We start from the raw sequence: 13,357 nt of genomic DNA, 5'->3' as shown, positions 1-13,357 counted from the left end.
GCTGTTTTGTCCCATTTTTCCAACTTTTTCTTCTACAAAGGTTTACACTGAGAAAAAAAGAACCTTCAAATAATCTTGAGCATCCTTCTCCGACGCAAAATTAACCCAAACCATCCTAAAGAGTGGGCTGCATAAATGATAATTTTAAAGGTCCAACAATAATACTCTCATTTTAGAATTTCTTTTGTCTTTTTTACTTTAAATTGTAAATGGTTTGAAACCAAAAAATACATATATAGCTAATCAAATGCCCATGGAAGGATGCACCTTCTTTATAATTCATGAAGACAAGACAGACGAGTGGAAAGCACACCAACCTAGGTTTGGTGCCCATAACTTATCTGTAAAAGAGAATAGTAAATCCTTGCTCTCCCGACCTCTCGACTTCTCACAAGGTTGCTGCAAATGAGCAAGTGAGAAACGCCTCCAAGTATTTGTGGCCTCTGCATTTCACGAAATGTCATACTAGTGGAAGGAGGCATTATTATAAACTCCCCTTGTCAACTGTCCGCTTACTCTTACAGGATTCTTCACTAATAAGATTATCTGAAGAACAGTAATTATGTAAAATACGTTAAGCTTTTAGTACAAAAAATACTCAATTACCTCACTATCCTTAAAAAAAAACTATGAAATCACCTTCGTTTACAATAACCTAGTTCTAGTCATAGCAGTCTTTGCTTTTGTGAGGAACAGTCTGGTCTCTAGCACAAGTTCCAATGGGACTGCGAAGAGCTTAAGTGGTGGAGTGCAGAGGATGGACGCAGAAACGCCATAGACCCGTCTGCCCTGTTTCCCGTGTTCTGGCCCGTGCACATCCGCAGAAGTACCATGGACCCATCTGCCCCGTTTCCCATGTTCTAGGCCGCGCGCATTTGCAGAAGCGCCATGGACCCCTCAGCCCTGTTTCCCGTGTTCCGGGTTGTGCGCATCCACAGGAGCACCAAGGACTCGTCTGCCCCGTTTTCCGTGGTCTGGACCGCGCATATCCGCAGGAGCACCTAAGACCCCTTGGCCCCGTTTCCCGTGTTCCGGGCTGTGCGCACCCGCAGGAGCGCCATGGACCCTTTGGTTCCGTTTCCCATGTTCTGGACCGAGCGCATCCGCAGGAGCACTGAGGACTCCTCGGCCCAGTTCCCGTGGTGTGGACCGTGCGCAGACGCAGTTAGGCCACACTGTCCCCAGCAATACAGGCGCAGGCGCTCAGCACACACCACTTTCCTTGTGCAGCCCACTGTACCGTTTCCACGTGTTTCAAGGCCTCTAGAATTAAAAATAGTCCTGGGAGTGAACGAACATCACCCCCCAAAGCCTTGGGGGTTGAAGAGAGCCTCCAGGCCAAGTTATTACTGTGAGCCCAGTGGAGTGGGGGGCGGGGTGGGGGGAGAGCGTCCGTCAAGCCTTGCTCACTCGCACGCCCCCGCCGCCCCCCACACAAGAAACCCCACGTCACCCTCCGTCTCCAGCGGTCACTCAGGGCCCTGGGGGCCTGTGACAGCTACGATCAGACGAGGAACCAGAACAACAAACTGAATCCTAAAAATGAAAGCATTTAATTCTGTAATTATCTGGTCCACATGTTTTCAGTGATATAATTAGTCCCAAATGATTTCTCTATCTAGGAGAAAAGAAAATACATCTAAGGACCTAAGTCATTACATAAGAACTTTCTCAGCAAACTGCCAGACAAAACATGGTAATGCCACCATCTTCCAATGAGTCATTTAATGATGAAGCAGTCTTTTTTTTTTTTTTTTCTGGGTAATGGGGGGTTCTGAAGAAGTCCACTGACCTTTCAGATTTTCCTCCCCTATGGAACAATGTTGTAAGAAACAGTGCCCTCGTCTTACACTCTCTGTGACACCAGTGATGAAAACAATTCAAACAGCAGCTCCCATCAGTGTTCTCAAACAGCTACAGCAGACACTCTCGGCAGCTCAGCTTCCTTCGTGCTCAAGTGGAAAAGACACGCGGCAGAAACTAAAACGTACTAAGGCACACCCCCCACTTCTTTTTTGGTGACATACATATTTTTAGGTTTGCTCAAAACTCATAAAGATTATTTCAAAAAGCACATTCTCTGACATGGAACATACGTGTTACTTGTGGGCTGTTTTCTCAACTTACCCGTGTCACAGCACAGCTGATCACAAAGAGCACCAGGCCGTGAACAGTTGTAAACCTGTAAATCTTGCACAGCTCGCTCAAGCAAATAGTCACTTGCTGAAGCTTTCTTTCAGGGTCTCGGAGCCCTTTTCTTTATGCGCAAGTTTATAATACACATTTTTACTGTAAAGGCTTTTTAAAGTATTTTTTTAAAATATGGAAGCAGAAGGGCAGACATACACAATTTCTCCACTCTAGTCTAGTTCACTGCTAGTGTACTGGTATGACTGTCAGTGTGTGTGTGACTATTTTCACACAGAACTTAGAAGCTTTCATTACTTCTTATTAAATATGAACATATCCTTCCATATCCTGCATTTTTCACCTAACATTGTCGCCCCAGTGTTGCTCCAGAGCCTTACTACGTTGTCTGACACGGTGGCCCCCAGTCACACTGGCTATTTAAATTAAAGAATCAGTTCCTCAACCACATCTCAAGGGCTCTTACAGCCACATCTGGCTAGCAGTGGCCCTACAAATATGAAACACAGGACATTTCTCCATCACAGAAGTTCTACTTGACAAGGCTGGCTTTGACGCTCTCCAGCAGATGACTGTGTTGGGCTAAATGAGAACTGTCAGCTCTTTTTCCTAGAGTTCCCACGCCCCTCACGTGCCTGCAAACTACACAGACACTCCTCCTCGTACCAGAAGATGGGGTACCTACCTGCGTCCCAGGGGAAGTGTGTGAGGGACCTGGCAAAGCGCCACCCCCAGGCCTGAGAGGCCTCACCCGTCTCAACAAGTCAGATCCCACTGCAGCAGAACATACTCACAGTTATGACCATGCAAGAACGAAGCCAGGCTGTAGAGAGTGGTCAGAGACACAGAGGACTGCGGTGCTGGCAAGGGCTCTCGAGGGGCTCCTGACTGCAAGGAGATCCAACCAGTCCACCCTAAAGGAGATAAGTCCTGAATACTCCCTGGAAGGACTGATGCTGAAGCTGAAACGCCAATACTCTGGCCACCGGATGCGAAGAGCCCACTCACTGGGAAAGACCCTGATGCTGGGGAAGGTTGAAGGCGGGAGGAGACGGGGGCGAGAGGATGGCATGGTTGGGTGGCGTCAGTGACGTGACGCACACGCGCTTGAGCAGGCTCTGGGATGCAGTCCCTGGGGTCGCAAAGAGTCGGACACAACTGAGAGACTGAACTGAACAGAGCAAAGAGAAGACAAAAGAAAGCTGACAATAAGCAGGACAGGGGGCCAAGGGCAACATCTGGGAGGAAGGTTATTTAGTCCAAGAGAGTGGGTGTGCTGCAGAAACCACTCCCAATCGCTGGAGACGAACACCAACGCCAGTACCTTGCTCATGCTCCATGTCCGTCCTGGACGCACAGGGGCGCCTGGCACAACCGCTGAGCAGAACCACTCTGGGCCATAGGATGACCCTGGCCGTCAGCCCTGAACCCTGCCAGTCCAGGAGTGAGAGGAAAAAAAGAAAAGACTATCTGAACCCAATGAGCTCTGAAAGCTTCTCCTGGAGCGAGTCACTCCCACCTCATCAACCAAGCCAAGTCTCAGGGGCTCACTTCATTTACACAAGGGGTGTGTGGGGGGCAGGGGGTAGTGCCAAGGAGGAGAAGGGCGGTCAGCAACAGGCGTCAACAGCCCCAGGCCTCGCTGTTGCTTCAAGGGGCAACAAATAGGGGGCTCAACAGGAAACAACTCTACAGTCTGACATGGTAAGTATAACGCTGACCCAGCCATCTGGTAAACTCAGATGGAACATTCAAAGCCATGGATGAATCAAAACACTGCAAAAAGAAAAAGAATCCATACAAAAGAGACTCATTTTAATGCTCAAAAAGGTTTCTGGCAGGCACGAACGCTGCAGAGATAAGAGCGACTAGGTGGTAATGGGGTGGAGTCCCACCCTGGGCCCCTAAGCAGCCTTCTCCGCACAGGGCGATCTGTGCTCTCCGGCGACACTGAGGCCTCTCGCTGTCCTCAGCAGCCTCATCCTTCAGTGACCCCCCATTCACACGCTTCTCCAAGCGCCTCCTGTGCGGGGGTTCCCTCCAAATAAGGCTGGTCTTCAGGGCCTAGCCTGACATGGTCCAGGTGCTATACGGCAGAGTGCTGAGCCCTTTGGCAGGTGATCAAAACTGTCTGGCCAAATACTCCCCAATCTAACAGGGGGAATGAATTCTGAAGGAGAGAGTCTGGGAGAGAAAACAATATCCATACACTGGCATGGGAGGGGGGTGTTGGGGGGGGCACCTGGCCAGAGGCTTCCTGCGTCCTAGGCACAATAGAGACTTCTTCCCACTGAACCCACTGCCCTCCTTGTGACCTAGTATGGGATAATTTATGCCTTCACTCTTTTTAACTGGTCCTTCTTCACTACCAGTTTCATCAAAAAATTGTTAAAAAGTACTCTGCTGCTGCTAAGTCGCCTCAGGCGTGTCCAACTCTGCGACCCCATAGACGGCAGCCTACAAGGCTCCCCCGTCCCTGGGATTCTCCAGGCAAGAACACTGGAGTGGGTTGCCATTTCCTTCTCCAATGCATGAAAGTGAAAAGTGAAGTCGCTCAGTCGTGCCCGACTCTTTGCGACCCCATGGATAGTAGCCTGCACCAAGCTCCTCCACTCGTGGAATTTTCAAGGCAAGAGTACTGGAGTGGGTTGCCATTTCCTTCTCCAGGGGATCTTCCTGACCCAGGGATCGAACCTGGGTCTCCCACATCGTAGACAGATGCTTAACCGTCTGAGCACCAGCTCAGCGTGCCAAAATAGAAAAAAGAACACAGAAATGAGAATAAAGAGATAGACGTCTGAAACACTATGATTCTTCACGTTCTACTACTTTCACAAAACTCCTAAATAACTTTTGCCAGGAAACCAGAGAGGGCACTCACATAATGAGGGAGTTAAGCATAAACATGTAATCCTTGCCAATTATTTTCAGATCTCAGTGCACCGATTTGGAACACAAGGTACTACTTATTCTCTTTAGTAGGTAGCCTGGCTCCAGAGCCAATGTATGGCTGGAAGGGAAACCCCACAGAGAATCTATAGATTCTACCCCACAGCTCCATCACTGAGGACAGGATCAGAGGCTAAAGGCTGGTCATGTACACCTGTTTAGCCATGTAACTGGAAAACTACATAGAAATGGACAATCAGATCTACAGTCTCTTCCTCATCTAGAAGTGTGTCCAGACCTAGGAAATGAATAAGGCTCCATTATAAAATAATGCAATCAACAAATCTAGTGCAGGACATGAGTTCCTTCTGTGCAAACAGGAAGCACTGCATAATAGATTAAGAAATTCCACTTTTACTAGCCAGGTAATCAGCAATGATCAGTGTATATTCTTCAGGGACAAACAAAATGAATTTTTTTCATGAATGTAGGATAGTTCTTATAGATAAATAAGACTACTACTTGATAGCAAAAGTAACTAGCAAATGCCTTAATAAACTGCTGCCATGTAACAGACCTTGGTCAATATCTATGTTTAAAAGGAAGAACCAACTATATGAAGGTAAAGTACAAGTGAAAGCGCTCAGTTCTACGTAAGAATCAGAAGTACCAAACAGTCTCCCATTAAAGCAAAACAAATCAGATGCAGATCAAGTGTGAGATGAGAATGAATAAAAGGGAAGAATTGTCCAACTTGGAGGAATTCTCCTCTACTGACCGTGCTGTTGTCAAATGCTCATAGGAATCAAAGTCCAGAGCAGCCTTTATGTTCTAATAGCTTTAACTGGGCTAAACATGGAGGAGATGAACTGCTTATGTCAAGTAACCCTGCTTTATTTCTAAGTTTTACCTGACTAGCAGTTACTTGCTGATTCACTACTCACCACACAATACTTCCGGTCTGAAAAGCTGAACTGCTTTTTCAAAGATTATAATTTATTTGCAGGTTGTCACAGTACAGTATGATGAGGTGTTTAGCTTAGACCTCAGAACTCTTTAGCAGGGCTATAAAATAGTAGTTTTTATGCCTTTAAAAAAGTCTTTACAGAGATTTACAAAAATGCCCCCTTTTCCCCTAAAAGGGGCAAATTTCATGTCATACAGTTTGCAGGACTAAAAAACATACATGAAGCCATCTGGGTCAAAAGGAAAGTGAAGTTGCTCAGTCATGTCTGAGTCATTGCAACCCCATGGACTGCAGCCCACCAGGCTCCTGTCCATGGGATTTTCCAGCAAGAGTACTGGAGTGGGTTGCCATTTCCTTCTCCAGGAGACCTTCCCAACCCAGGGATTGAACCCGGGTCTCCCGCATTGCGGGCAGACACTTTCCTGTCTGAGCCACCAGGGAAGGCAGACGGAAATGGATATACCTGTATATGAAGTGAAGAAGCAGTCTCAAAGATTACAAAGCAGCTCTCAAAGAAAATCCAACAATTCAAACAAAGTTCACTACTAGGAAATTCTAGACAGCTTTCAGAAAAAACGTTGGAAAAGAGAAGGAACAACTAAATTTTAAACCTAAAAACTTCAGTTAGGAGCAAGTTAAATTGATCTTACTCTAAGAAATGCACATGTTCACAAACCCAAAGTGATTTTGTTAGTTTTGTTTTCATGGAGATCTTCCCTGACCAGGAAAGACAACTGTGCCCCGGCAGTGGAGTACGGATTCCTAACCACCGGACCGCCGGGGAAGTTTAAAAGCAAGTTTATTTGGAAACAAAACGAAACAAAAAGAACAGGCAGATTTTTGGAATTTTTGAAAATGCAAGAAACTCCAACATAATGAAAACTACTCTGTCAAGGATGAAACATTCTATCAAGTGAAAGAGTAGATCACTGTGTATTACAGTAAGTTTTCAAAGTGATACTACTGCTGCTTGTCAAAATGTCTATGTACAAAAACTTTACAGCTTTCAACTACTCATCTCAAAACTACAAAGTAATCTATCTTCTGAGTTTCCATGAGTGGGAGAAAAATGGCCGGAAATCCTACAACTCATTAAGAGTAAGACAGTGAGCCAATTTGTTGGTAGTTACTATTAAAAGCCACTGTATTACTTAACACATATTGTTGTTGTTCAGTCACTATGTCCAACTCTCTGTGACCCCGTGGAACGCAGCATGCCAGGCTCCCCTGTCATGGATCACAGACTTGTTATGGAAGAAGGGCTTGTGTTAACTCAACGAAGCTATGAAATACGCCATGCAGGGTCACCCAAGATGGACCTGTCACAGTGAAGAGTTCTGACAAAATGTGGTCCACTGGAGGAGGAAATGGCAAATCACTCCAGTATTCTTGCCACGAGAACCCCATGAACAGTAGTATTAATACATATTACAGTTCTCTAAAATAAACCTAGGTAAGAAGCAATATTTGGGTAATGTTTTAGGTCTGTCAACGAGGGATACCTAATTCAGTATAAAAATTTTATAGATTATCTGACTTGTATCTTACTAGTCAGAAATTTTAAAGCATCAGAATAAAATTGTCTATTTGATTTTGCAAAATGATACAGATTTGAGAACTCAGAACAGGTTTGCTGTACATATTTTCATTCTGCTAATTACATGCTTCAAATAAATCAAGTGTTTAGATGCAACTCTTTAAGATAGCCATAGTATAGCCCCTAGGAAGCTATTTAAATGAACAGTGTCAAGGTTTAAAAGAGAGCCTGCTAGGTGACAACAAAATGTATCACTTCTATTATAGAACTACCTCATTTTTCCATGAGTTAGGAAAATACCAGGGCTGAAATAAAAGCAGTTTTTTCTTTTTTAATTTTAGGACACCTTGAAACTTTTTATATGGTAGCAATATGCCTGTGGCACCTCCAGGAAGGAGACAAAGTAGCATCTCCATACTTGCTAAAGACCTGTTTTGTGTTCCTCAGAATATGCTTTGGTAAATATAATCTTCTAACCACGAAGAATTAACATTTTCTCTAAGGCCCACATTGTAAGCAAGACCTAGATCACCTAAGGCCCTTACAGCCTCAATTTCCACAGGACTGAAACGGTAACCTGGGACTTCCCTGGTGGCCCAGCGGTTAAGACTCCACCTGCCAATGGAGGGGACAAGGGTTCGATCCCTGGTCTGGGAAGGTCTCACATGCTGCGGGACAATTAAGTCCACACACCACAAGTGCTGAAGCCCAAGTCTCCAGGGCCTGTGCCCTGCCACAGGAGAAGCCCTCGCGATGAGAAGCCCCGCGCCACCCAAGTGCAGCGTAGTCCCCGCTCTCTGCAACCAAAGGAAGCAGCCACAAGACTCAGCGCAGCCAAAAAACAACTTTCAAAAGTTTCTCATTTAAAAAAATTTTTTAAAAGAAAACTGAAGATTCATTTAGGAATGAGATCATTAGGTGTATCCTTCTCCTTTTCTATATATAATCTGCGTAAATTGTACTATTCTATCTAGTAAAATCCATCAGTACTCCTCTGTGGCATCAGAAACTTCCAGAGTCTCCCTTTTCCCCAGGCATGCCCGGGTCCTCATCTGTTATCTTTGATGACACACACGGAGAGGCTGCTTGCTGATGCCCGTGTCCTCCGTGCTGTGACAATCTCCCGGCGCCCGAGACAAGCACGGCGGGAAGGCAGGCACCCAAACACCGTGGGGAGCCTACAGCCACTGAGGCGCGCTCGGGCCTGTCTCTGTTTCACACAGCCACCAAGCTGTTTTTCAGGGGATCAAGGCAGACACCTGGAGGTGTTAACACAGGAGGTTAAGGGCAGAACCACCGCCAAGAGTGAATCCAGCTGGCCAGTGGATCCACACTGGAGGAAAAAGGATGATTCTCAGGGGGTACACTCTGGGGCTGGTGGAGACACAGGCTAGAAGTATGGTACCTGATCTAACAAATGGGCTGAAAACCTCAGAAATGCTACTGACTAAGGAAATGGCAACCCACTCCAGCATTCTTGCCTGGAGAATCCCATGGACGAGGAGCCTGGCAGGCTATAGTCCATGGGGTTGCACAGAGTCGGACACGACTGAGCTACTTCACTTCAAGTGTACTCTGAGGCATCCCTAAATTTGGGAAACACACTAAGAGGCCCTATGATATCTGGAGCCCAAGCGACTACTTGTCTTATGTAATTCTTACATCAGTGAAACAGATATACTTTTCCAAACCCCCCAAAATATAAGTACTTTAAAGACAGGCTAACAGTACAACATTCCTAAAAATATATATTTAAAATACTGTACTCAGCAAAGTGTGATACTCAACAAGGTGATACATTTTGGATTGGAATTTTACAGTAATTAAAACTCTCTGGGATCTCCTTGGTGGTCCAGAGGTTAAGACTCATGCTTCCAATGCAGGGGGCATGGGTTTGATCCTTGGTTGGAGAACTAAGATCCCACAAGCCACAAGGTGCAGCCAAAAAAATTTATTTAAAAAACAAAACCAAGTAACTTCTTCCCTCAAAAGACAGAGTGAAATGATTATATAAAGAGTCCCAATACAGGTCAAAACTTTAAAATTTCATGGATGTGTTCAAATCCGTGTTTTTTACATGGACCATGGCTGTTAGCTTTATTCCCAGATACCAGGTTGCGGATGCTCCTAGGTCCTCTCCACGGCCATCATCTGCGCAGGCCGACGGCTCTGTTCCCCGCATCCCGCCCCCACTGACGCACTGTCTGGGCTGCGGAGCGCCAGGAAGGGCAGCGGCACCAGCGGGGCGTCCTACGTCGTGTATGTGACTATACAGGAAACGTTTCCACACTTCCTCACTAAGAAGGATGTCTCTCTAGGTTTTCCGCAGACATTCTTTATTGGTTAAGCACATTTCCTGCTACTTGACATCTCAGATCATAGATACAGCTCAGTCACCTGTATCCAGAATGAGTGAGCAAAGATTCTTTCTTCCTTATAACAGAAGCTGTGGTTTTCTTCCAGCAACAGAAGCAGCTTATGCTTACTGAAGCCTTACCATCTAAGTGTTCCCTTTTTTACAGATGAGGAAACTGAAACTCAGGAAATGAATTTCCCCAAACAGAAAGAAAAGAGGAAGAGTTGGGATTTGAAAGCAGGCTGAGCTGATGCCAGAGTCGAGCTCCTCACCGATGCAGACCATCCCGTAACGACTCACAACAATCCAGAAGGGTCCTTCTGGCCCCAAAGGGGATGACATTAGCGGCACTGGTCTGCATCTAAGTCTGGCTTTCCAGGGATTCCGTCCTGCTTGAACACAGCACAACTGTACCACAGATTCTGTAAGAGATCCTATGATCATCAAAGCAGGATGAATCAGCAGGGGAAAGAGAGAGACAGGATTAAATGAGATGAGAATTTAATTCACATTACACAGGGTTTCAAATTTTTGAGAAGCTGTGGCTCCAAGGATCTCCACGTGACTGATAAATATTTGAAAACACGCAGAAAATCAAGGAAGTCTAGATCACACCAAGAGAACAGCAGGTCAGCATCGATAATACATGAAATGATGTAAGTTTCAGGAAGCCAGTGCATTTCATCTGGGAAAGAAAAGCTTAACGTGCACCATCACTCTGCTCACCACCCAACCCCCTCCCCGATGTGCACATTTTACACACGCGGTGGGGGGAGTCACCTCACACGTACATGTTACATACATGGGGGAGTCACCCCACACACATACATGTTACACATATGGGGGGTTGTCTACCCCCAACACATGTACATGTTACATACACGGTGGGGGTGTCAGCACCCCCACACGTGCACATTACATGCGTGGTGGGGGGAGTCACCACACACATGTACATGTTACATACATGGGGGTTGTCTCCCCCACACATATGTACATGTTACACACATGGTGAGGGGAGTCACCCCCACACACATACATATTACATACACGGTGGGGGTGTCACCCAGACACACATGTACATGTTACATACACGGTAGGGGGTGTAGCCCCTCTCACATATGTACATGTTACAGTGTACATATGTACATGTTACATATACAGTGGGGGTATCACCCTTGCACACACATATGTACACATTACATGCACAAGGGGTGTCACCCCACACACACACACATGTACGTTACATAGACAGTGAGGGGGGTGTTGAGTGGAGTCAGAGACAAAGGGGAACAGCCCTATCCTATATTTCTCCAGAAGGTCAACCAGTAAACCAAGTCACTCAAGAGCATTCTAAGAAAAGGCCGCCCTTTGGCCGCACTGTGCCCCTCCCAGGACCGCCGCACACGCGGCTCCCATCTGGGGCATCTGGACCTCCGCAGCTCCCCGTGGCGGGAGGGGAGCAAGGCTGGGCTGGGCCTGCCAGGCAGCCTGCCGGCCCGCCGGCCCCCTTCCGCATGCAGGCGCGGCCCCCTCGGGCAGGTCCGAATCCCCACTCTGCATGCTAACCTGTCTGCACCTGCTTACCAGAGCACCCGCCCACCAAAGGGCTCACAAAGGAACTGGAGGCCCCATCAGAGTCACAGGCCCCTTAGCTGAAACATCAGAAACAGCCGCCGCTTGGGGTAAGCTACTTCGTGCAAGACACCGTGGGGGCACAGGCAGCTTCAGCTGGAAGGCAGTGGTGGTGTGCTGTCCAGTAACTTAAGAGCTATGAGAACGTGACTTCAGCACACACAGGAAACGATCATGCTAGCACATCGTTCGCTCTGCAAAAAAGGCAGAATCCACGATTCCACTCTATGGAAACGCTGTTTTATGTTTAAGAATATGAATACGCTAACCAAAGTTCTAGGCAATGTAATCACTTTCAGTTAGTAACTCCTCCTCATTCTCTTACAACCACTATTCATTTTTCTATTACCTCTGTTTAGACGCTGTGTCAGTGACTGATGTCCTCAGAAGGAAGAGGAAATCTGGGCAGAGACACTCAAGGACATCACACAAACACAGAGGCAGAGACCAGACTGGTGTGCCTGCAGACCGAGAAACGCAGTCCCAGAGGTTAGGAGAGGGGCACGCAGCGGGTCCTCCAGCAGAACCTCCAGGAGCCAGCCCTGCCAACGACAGGGGACTGCTGACTCCAGGACCGAGCAGGAACATCTGTGGCTCGCAGCTGCCGGGGCGGTGGGACCCTATGTCAGCTGCGCCAGGAAACACAGCCCGTCTGCGGCACGGCCCACCCTACGTGTGACTCCAACTGCGCTTACTCTCCTGCAACTTTTATCCTGGTAAAAGGTGTCCAGGGAGGTGACAGGGAAAGCCTTGGAAGCACCCCATCTTCACGCTCAGAGAGGGGTCACCTAATCCAGGGATGTTCAAACATTTCTCCAAGTGGCAGAAAGTGAAAGTAAGAGTCGCTCAGTTGTGCCCGACTCTTTGCAACTCCACGGACTATACAGTCCATGGGATTCTCCAGGCCAGAACACTGGAGTGGGGTACCCTTTCCCTTCTTCAGGGGATCTCCCAACCCAGGGATCGAACCCAGGTCTCCTGCATTGTAGGCTGATTCTTTACCAGCTGAGCCACCAGGGAAGCCCAAGAATACTGGAGTGGGCAGCCTAGCCCCTTCTCCAGGGGAATATTCCCAACCCAGGAATCGAACTGGAGTCGCCTGCATTGCAGGCAGATTCTTTACCACGTGAGCTATCAAGTGGTAGATCCCAGGACTAAATCTGAGAGGGGCTGAAGGGGCACAGCCGAGGGATGGGTGGGGGGCCTGCCCATCACCCCAGCCCCTGCCTCACGCAGTAATCACCTGGGCTAAGAATTCTTCTACCCATTCATTCATTCAGCAAATGTTTGAGCCCCTAAGTTGTGCAGATCCTGCCTTCACAGCACCAACAAGCACTGAGTTCAGCCCAACCTCCTTGTCTTATGGGTTAAGAAACTGAAGTGAGCACTCAAGGTCCCGGGTCAGGATCGGGGTCACTGTGGGCCTAGGTCCAAAGCTGTGTCCTCTCCGCAACACCGTTCACCCCTCATTTGACTTGCAGCCTTGCCGGCATACGATTTTGGAGAGTCAAAGACAAGCCGTTTCACTTCGCATCTAGCACGTCCTTCTTTTTATTAACCTGCTTATCAGGCTTTCTCTAAGGCGAGGCAAGCGAGGGCTCCTCTCTAGCTGCGGCGCCCAGGCTTCCCGCTGCAGTGGCTTCTGTTACAGAGCACAGGCTCTGGGGCTGCGGCTTAGGCAGTGGCGGTGAACAGGCTTGCTTGCTCCAAGGCATGTGCGATCTTCCTGGACCAGGGATCGAGCCTGCGGTGCCTGTGTTGGTAGCCGATCCTCACCCCACCCCACCCTCCAGCACATCTTTCTTAATCGTGGTTTCTGGATATGCTT

This window comes from Oryx dammah, unplaced genomic scaffold (assembly GCF_014754425.2).
Source record: "Oryx dammah isolate SB20612 unplaced genomic scaffold, SCBI_Odam_1.1 HiC_scaffold_3, whole genome shotgun sequence".
NCBI classification, from domain to species: domain Eukaryota; kingdom Metazoa; phylum Chordata; class Mammalia; order Artiodactyla; family Bovidae; genus Oryx; species Oryx dammah.
The sequence above is the reverse complement of the archived record's forward strand: the minus strand, read 5'-3'. Positions refer to the sequence as shown.